The sequence below is a fragment of the Epinephelus moara genome, chromosome 23 (assembly GCF_006386435.1).
Source record: "Epinephelus moara isolate mb chromosome 23, YSFRI_EMoa_1.0, whole genome shotgun sequence".
NCBI lineage: Eukaryota > Metazoa > Chordata > Actinopteri > Perciformes > Serranidae > Epinephelus > Epinephelus moara.
In genome coordinates this window covers 11,906,047-11,921,442 of record NC_065528.1, presented here as the reverse complement: position 1 = coordinate 11,921,442, position 15,396 = coordinate 11,906,047, and the positions used below count along the sequence as shown (strand labels likewise).

Here is a 15,396-nt window from a genome sequence, read left to right as displayed (position 1 = left end):
CTCCCCATCTCGCCTCATGCACGCGCACGTCGTGCCGACCCGGTGATGAAAATGCGTAGTGCGCACGCACTCCCACACGTCCCTGTTTCATCATCAGCTGAGCCCTTTCTCCTCCACTCACAGCTCTTCTCCCCTCCTTCTCTCGCCCCCTCCCCTCTCGGCTCTTGCTTCTTTTTCTATCCATCGCTCTCCTCCTCCTCTCTCCCTGGGTCCCGGCCACATGCAAGAGGGTAGACTAGGACGCTGCAGCTCTGAAAAAAAAAGAGGGGAAAAACGCTCTGCTGCTATTTCTACAGGCAGGCCCTCCCCTTTAGCTAGTCTGTGCCAAAAGAGGGAGGGATTTTTTACTACTCCCAGTCCCAGGATTTTAACCCTCTGCCTGCTCTCGCTTCTCTTTGCAAGATCTGCTCCTCAATATCATGCAACAAGTGTCTTTGCTTTACTCCTACTTCGACGCCGCTGCGCCATTTGCGAAGACATTTTGCGGGACCCCCATTTTCTTCACTCCGCGGGCACTGATCACATGCATTTGGTCAGTTTTTGCTGCTTCTGGGTTGTTGTCAATAGAGTTAAACTGGACGGGGTCGAATCTGTGGTTTTTTGGTTTGTGCTCTACCGTGATGCGAAGGCTTTTTTCGAGCACGTGCTTCACGATTGTTCGCCATGCTTCCTTTCCGCATGAGTCCTCCCCGAAAGCCGAGGATGAAGACGGCAGTTTGTTTTTGGCGTGTTGTTTAACCAGCTGCTTGATTTGGTGTTACCTGTGCATGTATCTTGGTTTGAGCAGATGATTTCTTATGTATTTTGCTGTGCTCTTATCTCCTCTGCCCTCCTCCTTCCTCACCCTTTCCATCTCTAAACCTCTCCCTCTTTTGGGTTTTCTGCCCCACCCTCTCTTCCTCACGCTCTCTCTCCTTCTCTCCCTCTCTCTGTCCCTCTCTCTCTCTCTCTCTCGTGGGCAGTCTCCAGTGAAAGGGGAGCAGGAGGGCGGAGCAGGGACGGGGCTTTTTCTGGGACAGGTGCCAATTCCTAACAAAAGACACAAAAAGCCAAAAAAAAGTGAGATAGTTCCTAACGACAGGGAAAAAGTGGCATGTTTCAAGAGCTGATTTGTGGCGATAACATGTGTATGCATGTGTAACCATTCTCTTCCTGCAGGACTTTTTATTTTTTTGTATTGCATGAGTGAGTAGCAGCAGCAGAGATCTTGAATCCCTTCTCTCCCCCCCTCCACCTCTCTGCTCTCTTGCTCCCGTGAAGGCATTTGAGTTTCGAGCGGGGAAAAGAAGGAGGGGCGGGTGGAGTTTGGAAGGGGCAGTGGGAGGCGGAGCCTTGCCTCCTCTCCTCCCTGTCGAGTCTTCTGCATTATTCATATGCCCGGGCCAGTGCTGCGATCTGACTGGCTGCCTGGCTTAGCATTCACCCGACATTCAGCGGCTCTGTTTGCTAACATTCCTCATTCAAAGCCTTGTTAACTGCCAGACGGGAGGAACACGCGACTCCATGGGAAACCCACATGGCCTCCTTATTGTGGCGGGCCCTGACAGTCTCAGACTAGGAGGTGGCAGACAGTGGAGAGCGAGGGGAGCCGGTTTGTAAATATTAGAAAGCAGTTAGCTGAGGTTAGGCAGGTTACCCGAGGCTCAGAGATGGGTTTGGGGGTAAGGCGGCCAGATTGACAGGGTAAAACCCAGACAGAGGGGCAGACAGATGGGCAGACAGATATACAGACAAGGCGTTGAGGCAGACAGGGAGGCTGGCACTTTCTGGGACTCTGAATGGGTCTCTCGTTGGCGTGCCCGCCTACTCCTTGCAGGGAGTGCAGAGCTGTGTGACTGAATCCGAGCTCCTTCTCTGCCCTTCTCTACAGAGAGGATATGTGGACATACTGCGTGCAGCTACAGAGGGATCCGGCACAATGAACAGCGGAGATTTCGGCGCTTTACCCTGGATAGCCGATGACCGTGGTGTGTGTGCCAGTTGCCTACAAAGTCTCAGTGGGTAAGTCAGAAAGAGTGTGTGTGTCTGTGTGGGTGTGGAGGTAAGTGTGTGTGTGCATGTATGCCTGTGTGTATGAAGCATGCACACATGCAGGGGTTTTTCTCTGGACAAAACGATGACACGCAGACGAAACAAACGCGATAATTCGTCTTCGGCCGACCAGATCTCCTAAGTTGCGTGTTTAAAGTCGGGGTGTTGTTTCCTTCAGGGCTACATGACTATCCAGAGAGGGGAGGCTTAACTAAATATAGGCAAACCAGGGGGGAAACGTGGCATGGGCTTTGGATTTCAGACGAAACCGAGCTAATCTCTCCTCTGGTGCGTTCCTACCTGCAGTTCTGCACTCCAGGTCGGCCTTTTGTGTGTGTGAAAGAGAGACGGTTTTGGAGGGAGCAGAGGGGGACTAGTGCTGTAATGTTGGGCCGAGGGCCAGACAGGGCCTGCTACACAAGGCCGAGCCCCACCATAACGCTCCCTCTCTCTCTCTCTCTCTCTCTCTCTCTCTCTCTCTCTCTCTCTCTCCTCCTCTCACTCTCTGTGTCTCTCTCCCCTTTTCTCTCCTGGTCAGCTATAACAAAACTATAAGCGGCGATTCTCATATTGACTTTTCTCATTTAAACCTCATCTTGGTGATTGCGTGCAAGGTTTTCAGTCTGTAGTGGAAGGTTAAACATTTGAAAATGGGTCAGTGCTGACACGTGGCCTCACGTAGCTTTGATACAGCTCGATCAGGCCTCTTGGACATACCTGGTATTATGATTTATAACGAACGTGGTAACATATAAAGCACTCGTTTTCATTTTTAAATTTTTCTTTTACGTAAACCAGACAAATGCTCAAGGCACAAAGCTGTCGACATTTATCTTTAGTTCGATTATACGGTTTGAAGACTCAATTAAATCTGAAGCGATGTAACCTACATACACAGTATTTGGGTTGTGTAATTGAACCGGAATAGAGCGGTCTGCTTTATAAAGAATTAATAAAAGTTGTATTGTCATTAATATTAGTATCACACCTGCTTCATCCCTCAGGAAGAATATCAGCTCTAATTTTGTCTGTTATATCATATTTTCCACGTAATTAAAAAACTCAATGTGCCACACCCCTCGTGCCTTCTAGTACGGCATCTTTTAATTATTGCGCATAAATCAGTTTTTTGATCGAGCGCTAATTGAAAATCCTTTTTTTTCCCCCCACATTGCCTGTCGACATGGCTTCATGTTGAACACCTCAGCACATCAGAGTCTACCATGACCAATAGGTAGGAGTGGAGGCAGCGTGAGTCATCACAGATAGCTCTAGTCACCCACCTACGTCCTACGTTTGACAGGCCTATTCATCTGCCACTCTCGCACCGCAGGGCCTGGCGCAAGCTCCGCCATCACTTTCACGTCGGTAGGAAACCCCAACTTCGCCGCATTTGGTGCGTCCGAACCCCTCTTCTGAGACCCTCAGCACAGTGAAATTGTGAGCTAATACGTCAGCGTTTGGAGAAGGAACACGTCACTGCTGAACACCAATGGGCTCACGAGGTGCAGCAGTAAGAACTGCAGCAGAGTTAAATGAAGGATGTGATTGGTTTTTGATTTTTCTCTGCTCTTCTTTTCTATTTCTTTCCTAATTTCATCTAACTCTCTTACACACACACTGCAGACATAAAAGGGAATATTTGCGGCGTGGCGTGCTGCTCTTCACAATCAAACGCCCTGTAGGGGAACGGGGAGAAAACACGCTTTAATATCCGTTTTATAACTCAGAACCTGTCAATCGTTTCATTAACTTTTAAAAGATTTAAAATGTTTTTAAGCGTTTTCTTTCTGGCACGCACATATTTCAAAGTGTCCTCTGCGTACTTACGATCTCTGATCTGTCAGGTCTGTTAATGTCACGAAAAAGCAAGAAAGCAAAACAGTTTATTTCCTCAAAATATTGGCAGTCTTTGGAAAAATATTTCACCCCGAAAAGACGAGACAAAACAAACCTGGTTAGGAATTATTTTTTTAAAAAAGTGTTTTCATGCTAAAATGGCATTGCGAGATTTTATACGCCGCATTGCTTTGCTGCGCTTCAAATTGTCTCACCTTTACATCGTAAAGGACAAACCACTGAGGAGTCCTGCATCGGTTTTTTTTTTTTTAATTTATTTTTTAAGTAAAAAACGTGACGTAGAAATTGCGAATTTTGCCTCACTATTAAATCGGCTTGATTTATAAAGAAATGTTTATAATTTAATACATAATTTTAGAAAAACAGCAAAACTGAGGGGAATATAGAAGCTAACATACAGACCATCACATCACATTTTGAACCAGACACACTGGACACATGCACGCACAAACACATGCGCGCACACACACACACACACACACACACACACACACACAACCAGGCAAACACCCAGACACATTTGATGCTATGTACCCCACAATGAACCCTGGCTCCTAAGATGAATGGGGTTCCCACGCCTCTCCCAAGGAGTGCAGGGCACAGCCGCCTCCTCTGAGTATTCACACACACACGCACTGCACACACACACACAGACAATGCACGTACCACAGATGGCCACACAGTCCTGCTCAAACACACATAGGTGCATTTGAGCAGAACACAGAGGCACACACACACTTGCAGTGAAAAGGACACATTTTAAAAGGCACACACAGAGAAATATAGATTATTATTCAGAGCACTCACAGCCATGATGAGCATGGCAATTTTTAAGATGCAGTGAGACACAGATATCTTCATCGCTAACGCGTTAGCAATTTAGCCCAAAAGGCAGCTTTTATTTTGTTAAGCAGCAAACAGGAAGGTAAATGAGGATTGAGATGTGTTTGGGGTGTTTTACTTTCGGTTACATTTCACTTACACCTCCTCTTGTTTCAGTGTGTGTGTGTGTGTGTGTGTGTGTGTGTGTGTGTGTGTGTGTGTGTGTAGGAGAGAGAGAGTGAATGTGAGTTAGTCATAAGGTTTTGTTTTGCAGGGAAAATTTAAATGAAGCACAAACAAAAGTTTGTGGGAAAATGTACCATTTCAATATCTATGGGTTCAGTGTGTGTGTGTGTGTGTGTGTGTGTGTGTGTGTGTGTGTGTGTGTGTGTGTGTGTGTGTGTGTGGTTTTTACATACATATATACGTGGCTTTGTTTTAAACTTTGAAATTGGATTGTTAAATTTAAAAAGGGATACATTTTAATATTTATTTTTGTATCATTGTATTTTCACAAATAAACAAGCTGTTCGATTATTTTTTTTTCTTGTGAAAAAAAATATGCGTAATTGTTACAATATGTACAATATATGAAAATATATTAATTAAATTAATTTCTTTAATTATGTTTTATAATAGATAGAATACTTTTTCTATAATGACTTTGACATTGACATTGTATAGTGTGTGTGTGTGTGTGTGTGTGTGTGTGCGTGTGCATGTGTGAAGGAGGGCTGTAATATTTATTTATATAGTGTTTTCAATTGCATAGTATATTTAACATTGTAACTATTAAAAGTATTTTCGTTAAGAAAAATATAGATTTTCTTTGTAGCATAATTTGATGCTTGTTTTTTTCTTCCATTATTGCCTTTTATATTTTTAATACTTTTAGCACTTTTACCAATATTTAACATTTCATTTTAATAAACTAAAATTGGACCTTAATAAAGACACGGCAAAACAGAGAAAATCTAAACACACGTTGAGCAAAAAGAATTCATAATTCTAATAACACACAGTAATATAATTCCCACTGGTAATTTTCTGGAGCGAATGGTTTTCCTAGAGATGAATCTTAAGCTTCTTCATCACTGGCCAGTATATGGTAATATAGTTATCCAGGCTAAATTCGGCAGCAGCACTCTGAGCCATGATCACTCTAACATATGTTACATCAGCCTTAATGATACAGTCAAGTAGCTGCTTGGCAGGTTTATGACCTGAGGGCTACATGGACACCTTGGTGTGTGTGTGTGTGTGTGTGTGTGTGTGTGTGTGTGTATCTGCACAGTATAATGTGTGTGTGTCGACGTGGATGTGTGTAAGTATAACTATATTTACATGTCTGTTTTTCTCTTTCATTTGCAGCCTCATTATTTGGACATGACTTTATTTTCCTGGGCAGACCTCAATGTCAAGGTTAGTTTCAAGATTTTATGAATTTTCTATATTGTCAAATACATTTTTATTTCATCTAAGTATATATTTACTTCACACTCAATGATGCGTTTAACTGCGTGTGTGTCTCTGTGTGTGTGTCCCTGTGTGTGTGTGTGTGCATGCCACCACACACTGCTGAGTTCTCAAAGTCAAATTCATTTCACTCATGTCTGTATGAAGGAGCATGCATCCTTTAGTTCCCTCTTCCAGCGGCCTGCAGGCACACAACACAATTAACACAGTTTGTCGTTAGTTTATTGAACGCAATCCGACTCACATTGTTCCCAGCACGCAGCAGCAGCAACTGTGGCAGCGAGTGGCGCGTCCCGTCAAAACTGGCTCGGGCGCGTTGTGTGTGTCATGTCATCTGAATCAGTAAGTCTCTGGTGCGGCTCAAAGATAATCTCCTCAAAGGAAATTAGTCGGGAAAAAAGGGAAAGAAAAGCCGTCAGCCTAAAGGTCAAATGAAGATTAGAGGGAAACAGTACACGAGGGCACACCGGCTGGCACCCGGAACTGCACAAAGGCCTCATTGTCACGGGAGTCCTCAGCTCTGCACATACTCGCCCTGCTTATTTGAGGAGACATGACACCTGTTGGTGGTTCTGGTTAACTGCAGGCAGAGTGACAGGGCACCTTCACAGGCCGAGAGTGGGGCTCAAATGAATCTATTTTATTGTCGTCTTTTTTGATTTGAGTGCACTAAAATAAGACGTACTTCCAGGTCACATGAATCTGTTGAATCATTTAGGACGCAGACACAAATCTGGTCACAGGTTTTAGTCATAGGTCACGAGTTTCTGTCTCATGTGGTATTATTCCTATCTTGAATTTCCCTATTGACGTGACTTAGTAGGCCCTTACAAGAAAGTTAAAAAAACACCAATCAAAATAAAGTTTGCTTTTGATTTATGTTTTCTGTTTTGACAGTTTTACGCCACTCCTCCAGGCACACAGGGTCCAGACACTTCAAAGAGCCGAGTGGTTGATCTCAAATCATTTTAAGGATCATTCTTGACAGTTTAACACAGTTTTACAGTTTACGGCGCCATGTGTCCAAAACGTTTGACGAGGGTTCTTTAGGAAAGTTGCTGTAGGCTGCAGGGTTTTCCTGAGTTAGACCTTTCATTAGTTAATAATACTATTATATTTTAAAGAGAAAGGATGGGGGCGTTTTTAGAGTGTATCGATATGATAATACTATCTGAACACATTTTATTTTTAATTTAGCTTTTAAAGTAATTTAAATAATTTTAAAAGTTACACATAACACTCTGCTTGTGTGTAAGTGCACACTAGCTATTAAAAATATTAATTTAAAATGTAAAACTTTTAAACATTGTGTGTAAAACCGCAAGAAACTTACTTTGTCATGTAGTTCTAGTAGTTTCTAGCCATACAGATAAAGATATATATACCTGAGATGTGTGCCTCCACCACAGTTGTAGGTGTAGTTTCGGGGGACACACAGGGTACACGTCCCTCTCAAAATTTAGAACACATGCATTTGTCCCCACCAAAAAAAACATGAAAGTATCAGAGGAGTTTTAACCAAATTAAAGACATTCACACCACAAAATTATGCCGAAAAAGCACAAAGTGGTGCCGAAAAATTCACCAGAATGACGAAAATTAAGTGTTTGATGCTCTGAATTTTCTGGCAGAGGACCCTCGACCCCCTCCCTTCCTTCCCGATTTCATATGTGTCCCCCACAGTTTTGGAACGAAACCTACGCCCTTGATCCCAGCACAGCGTAGGAGCACTGAATTTAGTTTGCAGTGCTCACAGCAGTCAAACATCACAACAGGAACATGTCTTTCCAGAAACATTGTCCCTGATACTGTGGTTAATCCACATCAACGAGCAGTCAGCTGTTTTCGAAGGGACTATTTCTTTGGAAGAAAGAATTTCTGGTGATTTCTGAGCTCTGTGGATTTTCCAGAGAAACAGTGGCACTTTTTCTGGAAAAAACAGCATATATTTCAAATGTTACGTACACCAAAAATTAAATACAGTTAACCTTAATTGTGTCAGGATGAAGGTTGCAATCTCAGATATTTCTTAATCTAGATTAATAAACATTTGTTTGACTAAATACCACCAGAAATGGAAGAAAATCTTCTCCGTAATTTATATGAATCCACCCTTTAAGTAAAAGGCCTCGCCCCTTGTAAGCCTGACACCGTGCTCCACACACACCAGCAATGTAAGTGAAGGAGCGAGCTGCAGGTCTGTCGTGCACCTCACAGGCTTGGACATTAAGTAGCTCGTGTAGAGATTTGTGTGGCATTTATGGGATAACCGACCTGCAATTAAACAGCCGCTAACTGGTATGTGCGTGTGTGCGTGTGTGCGTGTGTGCATGTGTGTGTGCGAGGAGTTAAGGCAGTGACTCACTTTTATAAGTTCGACCCCGTCTAGCTCCCTCACGTCTCCCCCACGTCGCTCCCCAGCCTGGGGGGAAACCGCAGCAGAGTGGCGGCCTCTCCTGTCTCATTCAGGAAACTCCCCCGAAACAACCACAACCTGCTGTTTGACCTTTTCACCAAACACACACAGGAACACAAGTTTATGCTAATTTGCACCAAGAATTCTTCACAGATGACGTTTGATAGATTATTCAGAGAATTTATCTGACTAGTTTTGAGATAATGGTGTAGTTTATCCACTGGGTTTGTGTGTTCACTTAAGAAGCCAACAGGTGACAAGATTGCCAAACAAGATCCTCTTTGATAACACAGATAAAAGACACAAACTCTGCACATTTGCTGTGTGTGACATGCAGGTTCAGGTGCACAGTGGAGCGCAGTCGTTATGTGATTCTCATGTGTAAGACAAGAGGTGAAAGTGTGACCTTTGGATACCCTGCAGCAGCTCACTCTCTCCTCTCATTTGTCTCCATCAGGCCGAGGAAACCTGAGAGGAGGTGAAGCCGACAGACCGCACAGCTACGTGAGGCTACAGAGAGGAGGTGACCTGTCAGGCAGAGGTGACATCCAGGAAGTATTCTGACAGCACTCTTTGATTTGCAGCAATTAAGACACAAGCTCAGTTTATGACACAGGGTTAGATGCACAGCTCACTCTGCTCTGCTCTCACATCAGGTGGATTCCCCTGTAAATACACAAAGCTGTAAAACTTTAAAAGGGTTGTAAAACAAACTCATTATTATCATAAATACAATGAACCTTATGTTTCAAAGTCAAATGAATTTGAATGGACGTCATTTAGAAAGATTAGATTAGATCGTTCAATGAAAAAAAAAATCAATTTTTTTTTATTTATTTCTTTTTAAATGTAGCAGCAATTTAATTTATCCTCATGTTCATGCCAGCAGGGACACATCACGTCCTGACAAAATTATTGTGATACAGATGTGTGTTAATGAAGCCATATTGTGTTTAGCTAAAAAGAGAATTGGGTGATTCAGGGGTTGTTGTTGTTGTTTTTTTTGTTTTTTGTTTTTTTTAGGAATATATATATGATTTACTTCTGTGAATCTAAACCCCATAAATAACAATACAATACATAAACCCACACATGTATGACTGGATAGATAAATTAGAATATTCTGTAGAATAAAGCTAACATTGGCCGAGGAAGTAATGATAGTAAGACAAGAGGGTAGTGTGAATAATAAACCTGCAATAAAAAAACCTCTATGAAATTAATAAATGGAACAAAAACAAATAGGTGACTACGATTTTAATTTTAAAAAATTACATTATTTTTCAGTTTCTTCAGGTACTTTGAAAGTTATTAAAACTCTCCTTATACCCATGCATATTTAAAATAAAATATAATATAAATATGATAATATAATATATTACAAAACATATACAGTGATAATACATGTGTATGTAGGTTTATTGTTGGCAACTTCATCTCAACTCAAAGGCCCACTTTGTAGCTTTTTCTGAGCTTTTAGCTGCAGCTCAAAAAGAGAGTAGGTTTTTTTTTTTTTATTCCATTAACTCAGTGGTTCTCAAACATTTTCTGTCAGGCCCCCATCAGAAGCCAAAAAAAAAAATGCATGCCCACTCACCCCATAATTTTTTGTCAGTCATTAACAATAATTGGGGGAACAACTAATAAAAAGGTCTATGTAGAATTTTAGTGACATAAATCTCAGCATGATAGCACCAGCAAAGTATTGTTGGTTGGTTTTCCCCAAATAAATAGTATTCATTCAAATTTGTTTCACTCTTTATGTTTCCCCTGGTCACCCACACACCACCTGCAGTGGCCATCCCACAGTTTGAGAACAACTGCGGTAACTTTTGTAGAAGGGCTCTTGTGGTTTTTAGTTTGTGCTCCCACAGGTCGACCATCGTCCGAATGACACGACAGACACCTGCAGGAGATTAACTGTCCTTTGGGGTGAGGTAGTAGGTTGTATAGTTTTAGGGTCATTCCCAAGCTGTCAGATGACTATACAACTTACTGTCTTTCCTGAAGCGACTGTGATGGCGGCATCTTCATCATCATCTGCTCTGTCACAAAGGAAAACACAACCTCACTCTGATATTAGAGAGAGAGGCAGATGACTAGGTAGGGGTGTAAATCACGAGTTTCATCTCAATACGATATTCTATTGATGTTTTGGACAGCGGCACAGTATTGGCTGATAACACAAAGTCTGTGATGTCCTGCGATTGATGTGAGACGATATCAGTAAATATCCTCATTGTCTTTGTCTTGGCTGCTAACCATTGTCTGCCTGGCGCTGGGCCGCTGGCACTGTTTGAATGTTTAGGAAGGAGGTGTCCTTGAAGGGAAATGGTGACACAGACATGCCATGGGAATTTTAAAATAAAGGAGCACCTTAAAGATGACGAGATGTATCGATGTTTTAACGTTGTACTGGTGATGTTGGATCGTTGATCACTGAATCGTTATATCAATGGTTGGATTGTACGCTATCTGTTTTGATTACCTGACATTCATGAGTGTGTATTTCTGAAATATCAAGTTTTTTTGTTTTGTTTTTTTCATTATTGAAGTGTAAGTTTAGGAGTCTGTTACTTTAAAAAGGTTTATACTGATTGCAGCTGCTTTAACAAAATGTCTCCATTAGCAGATATTTGATTGTTTTTACCTGTATCCTTTTATCTCCAGTGACATCATCACTGACACGTATTGCTGTAACAGCAACACAGTAGCTCTGCCTTTATTTACACAGTGACCGGATGTGTACAGACCTTCAGATCTTCCTCCTCCCCGCCTACGTGACTAATGGTGTTCGTACAGGGTGAGGTAGTAGGTTGTGTGGTTTCAGGGTTGTGATTTTACCCCATCAGGAGCTAACTATACAACCTACTGCCTTCCCTGGAGGGCAGCAATACTTCACAGGAGCACACACACACGAGCATCTCTGTCACCTCTCTACTTAGGAATAAACTGACAGACTCTGACTCACTGAGCAGCACAAAGAGCCGGCGTTTGATATCAAAGGTTTCTTTGGATGGGTGAGTGAAGCCAAATCACAGAATGCTTTTCATAACAGCATTTAATACTTTAGAGATTTGCACCACGTACTATATAGATAGATAGCATGCAAAGTGTAGTTGGTTTTAGGAATTTAATTGTAAGCATAGTAAATGTTTTAACTTTGTACCGTTACATCAACAAATAAAAAAGGAAAAATTAAAGAAAAAGTAACGACTGGAGTCTGGTCCTTTCAGTGTCGACTGAGTACTGATGCGCATTAGAAATAGATGTTGGAATTTTTTTTTAATGTTTATGTTTTATGTAATGTTTTTTTGTTACCTAATTATGTAATTCTTGTAGGGGGCTCATTACATTTGAAAATATTAATTTTAAAAGCCTCATGCAAAAAAAGAAGTCTTTTTTTTTCTGAGCTAAACGGTGTCTGACAAATGTTCCACATTTTGTAACACGCTTCAGAGTGTAGTCATCAGTTTTCAGTTTTCAAGTTGCATCCCCAGACTTCTTCAAAGCTGATATCTGTTTCACACAGTGTATTTTACTTAACTGAGCTTCTGAGTGTGGAAGACTGTCTCTAATTCAGAAAACATTAGCATGTGTGTTTCCCTCACAGATGGAACAAGAGACCAGGTGCCGAGGTACCCGCAAGAAATCATAAATTATCACCCTCCCACTTGTCTGTGTGAAAACACACAGAGCGTCCTCGGAGGAGATTTGTTGTCTCGCTTTACTGTGAAAGTCAACAGGAAAAGATTATGGCTAAATACCCCCCGACAGTCTCTCACCTCAGTCAGGATGGAGACACTGAACATTGCCGAGCACCCACACGCAGTAGATGGCGCTAGATATTACATGTTGTCCTTCACTTATCTGGGATGTTGGCTTTACTTTGCAAAAGCCTATGACGTTATAAAGACTGGAGAAGCAAAGAAAAATCTATTGGTACCAACTTCTGTTTGCTTACCTATAAAGGAAGGGGATGATACTTGACAGTGCTCATTTAAAATGTGTCATTTAATAAACAAATGTTCCATAAAGTTGCATACTCAACTTGCAAAGAAAACTAAAGGCAAACCCCATTATCCCATATTGTTTTACTGTGGTTAACTTTACAAATAATAAAGACATAAATGTAAAGCTGCACTGCAAATGTCAAGAATTTACACCTAAAAACAGGAGCATAGTTTACTAATAGAACAACATGTGGCTCATAGGCTGTTGCACTGCAGAATATGCCCCTATTAATGTGTAGATAATATAGTCTTGTTGATCCCTAAGAGATTAAATACAGTCAAAGTCCAGGACCACACCTCTTCCTAACCAAGTGACAGTCTGGAAATGTGATTATCTCGTATGAATACATCTGGACGATATACAATGTATATGCAGTGTTGGAGGAAGTACTCAGATCCTTAGATAACAGTAGGAATACTGCAATTTAAAAATACTGTATTACAAGCCCTGCACTGAAAATGTGAAGTAAGTGGAATAAGAATAATGTACTGAAAATATCAAAAGTAAGTCACTCAAAATAATTTCGATAAAAATGGCTCTTGTGATTGTTAAACTATTATATAATATATTGTGTGGTTATTATTATTATTACTGGTGCATTAATGTATAAGTAGAATTTTATTGTGATTGGCAGCTGAGGTGGAGCTACTGTTTTAATACCGTCTGGTAACATATTTTATAAACTATTATATTCCACCACTGCACATATGTTCAAAACATCTACTTGACTACCATTCACAAAACAAAGGCTATGGGTGTACTATTCTGTACTACTACAAATTAATGTAAGAAAAATGTACACTGCTCAGTATTAGGTTAATATTATATTCAAAAAAGCAGCCTAGCACATATTATTTGACATTTTGTATGATAATGTACAACTTTATTGATCCCAGCAGGGAAATTAAGTTGCAGCAGAACAAGGACATAAATAAATACAGATAAGTACAGAGAATAACAGAAATAAATAATAAAAGGTACATAAACTGAAATAATAGAATAATAAAATAAAACTATACATGAGCAGACAAATATTCAGATATCTCTGTAAACAGTGGATGACAGACTAATGTATGATATAAGTGATGGTACTCAGTATTTGTCTCTATTAAATATAATAGAGTGCAAAAGTCAGTGTAGCATTTTAACATGATATAGTATAATATGGTACATGATATAGTATGGGATATGAGTGGTGTAGTAATGCACTAGTGGCACAGTATAACAATATATAGTGTAGTACAACAATATCACATGGTATTTAGTATAACCAGTGGTGGAGGAAGTATTCAGATCCTTTACTTGAGTAAAAGTACACCTACTGATACCACACTGAAAAAAATCCTGCCTTAAAATGTAACTTGAGTAAATGCATTGAAGTATAATTAGGAAAATGTACTTTAAGTATAAAAAGTAAAAGTACTCAATGCAGAGAAATGGCTCCTGTGACTGTTCCATTATTACATATTATATCATTAGATTTTTTTTTTTCTTTTTAACCATGGTATGTTAGTACAGACTGCAACTTGTGCTTATTTTTCCTGTGGGTTAATCTTTGACTGTTTGATTCATAAAAAAATCTGAAAATAATAAGAAATGCCTGTTCACTAATTGTTTTTGGCTGTACTTGTGCATGGATGTCTCACTGAACAATCAAAAAGACACAAATTTACCTCAAAGAGACACATCACAACTACAAAGAACACAAAATAACCACAAGACACAAAAATCACTAAAAAAGACATAAAACAAAAGACCACAAAGATACAAAACACCTAAAAGAGACACAAATGATCAAAAAATGAAACAAAATGTTCTCTTAGAGACACAAAACCACCAAAAAAGACAAAATTACCCCAAGAGACACAAAATGACTACAGTGAGTCACAACCACAAGAAGACGAAATAACCTCAGAGACAAAACAACTACAAAAATTAAAAAGCAGCAAAACCATCACAAAGTCTGTGTGTCTTGCTCCTATGTAGGAGAGGTGGTGGGGCCTTCTGTGTGTCTGTGCCCAGGGGCCCAATAACTCATAATCCATCCATGCTTTGGTATATTGCTGGTTAGTTTGATTTATGAGAAAACATATTTTATAAGCTGTTTTGAATGCAAAAATCTTAATTTGAAAAGCAACCAGTAACTAAGGCTGTCAAAAAATTGTAGTGAAGTAAACAGTACATTATTTCCCTCTGAAATGTTGTGAAGTAGAAAACGCCATGAAAAGACTTTAGTACCACAAATTTTTTCTAAAGTAACTGTCATTTATGAGGGGGAGGGTGGTGCAAAAAGGGATAGGCATGTCAAATAATTTTGAAAGCACTGGGGGGGGGGGACTTAGTTGTTTTTTGTTTTGTTTTGTTTTTAGCTCAAGGGAGGAGCACACAAATGTAAATGGTTGTTTTTTTTATTATTTTACTGCAGTTTTTTTTAGTACATACCTTCCAAATCCACCTGCATGTTGTTGTTTTTTTAATTTGCAAAATTTACACCATTTGTCATAACCTGCAACTGTAACAAATAATTGTCATAGGATTTTCACATTTCTGGCCATCATTGGACACATAATAAGTGATGAACACTTTCATCAAAAAAAAAGAAAAAACACAACTACAGATTTGAGCTTATCACTTGGCCAAAAATAAACCATGTGCAGTAATTAACCAGCATGCATGAAAAGAATGAAAAAACAAGGTTTTTCTTTTTTCTCTCTCACAACATAAGGATTTCATCTTCAACTTTTAACTTTCAAACATCAAAAGGTACATTTTAAAAA

General features: G+C 40.3%; 1 long non-coding RNA gene across 2 annotated transcripts in view; it reads left to right on the top strand.

Annotated features, from left to right (window-relative positions):
* LOC126385213 (uncharacterized) overlaps positions 1-10,308 on the top strand; it is a 36,434-nt gene extending 26,126 nt beyond the window's left edge. For both annotated transcript variants that reach the window (XR_007569411.1, XR_007569410.1), the window contains 3 exons: positions 1,871-2,001; positions 6,085-6,135; positions 9,063-10,308. This is a non-coding gene — a long non-coding RNA (uncharacterized LOC126385213). The remainder of the gene's footprint in view (positions 1-1,870; positions 2,002-6,084; positions 6,136-9,062) is intronic.
* The last annotated feature ends 5,088 nt before the right edge of the window (positions 10,309-15,396 follow it).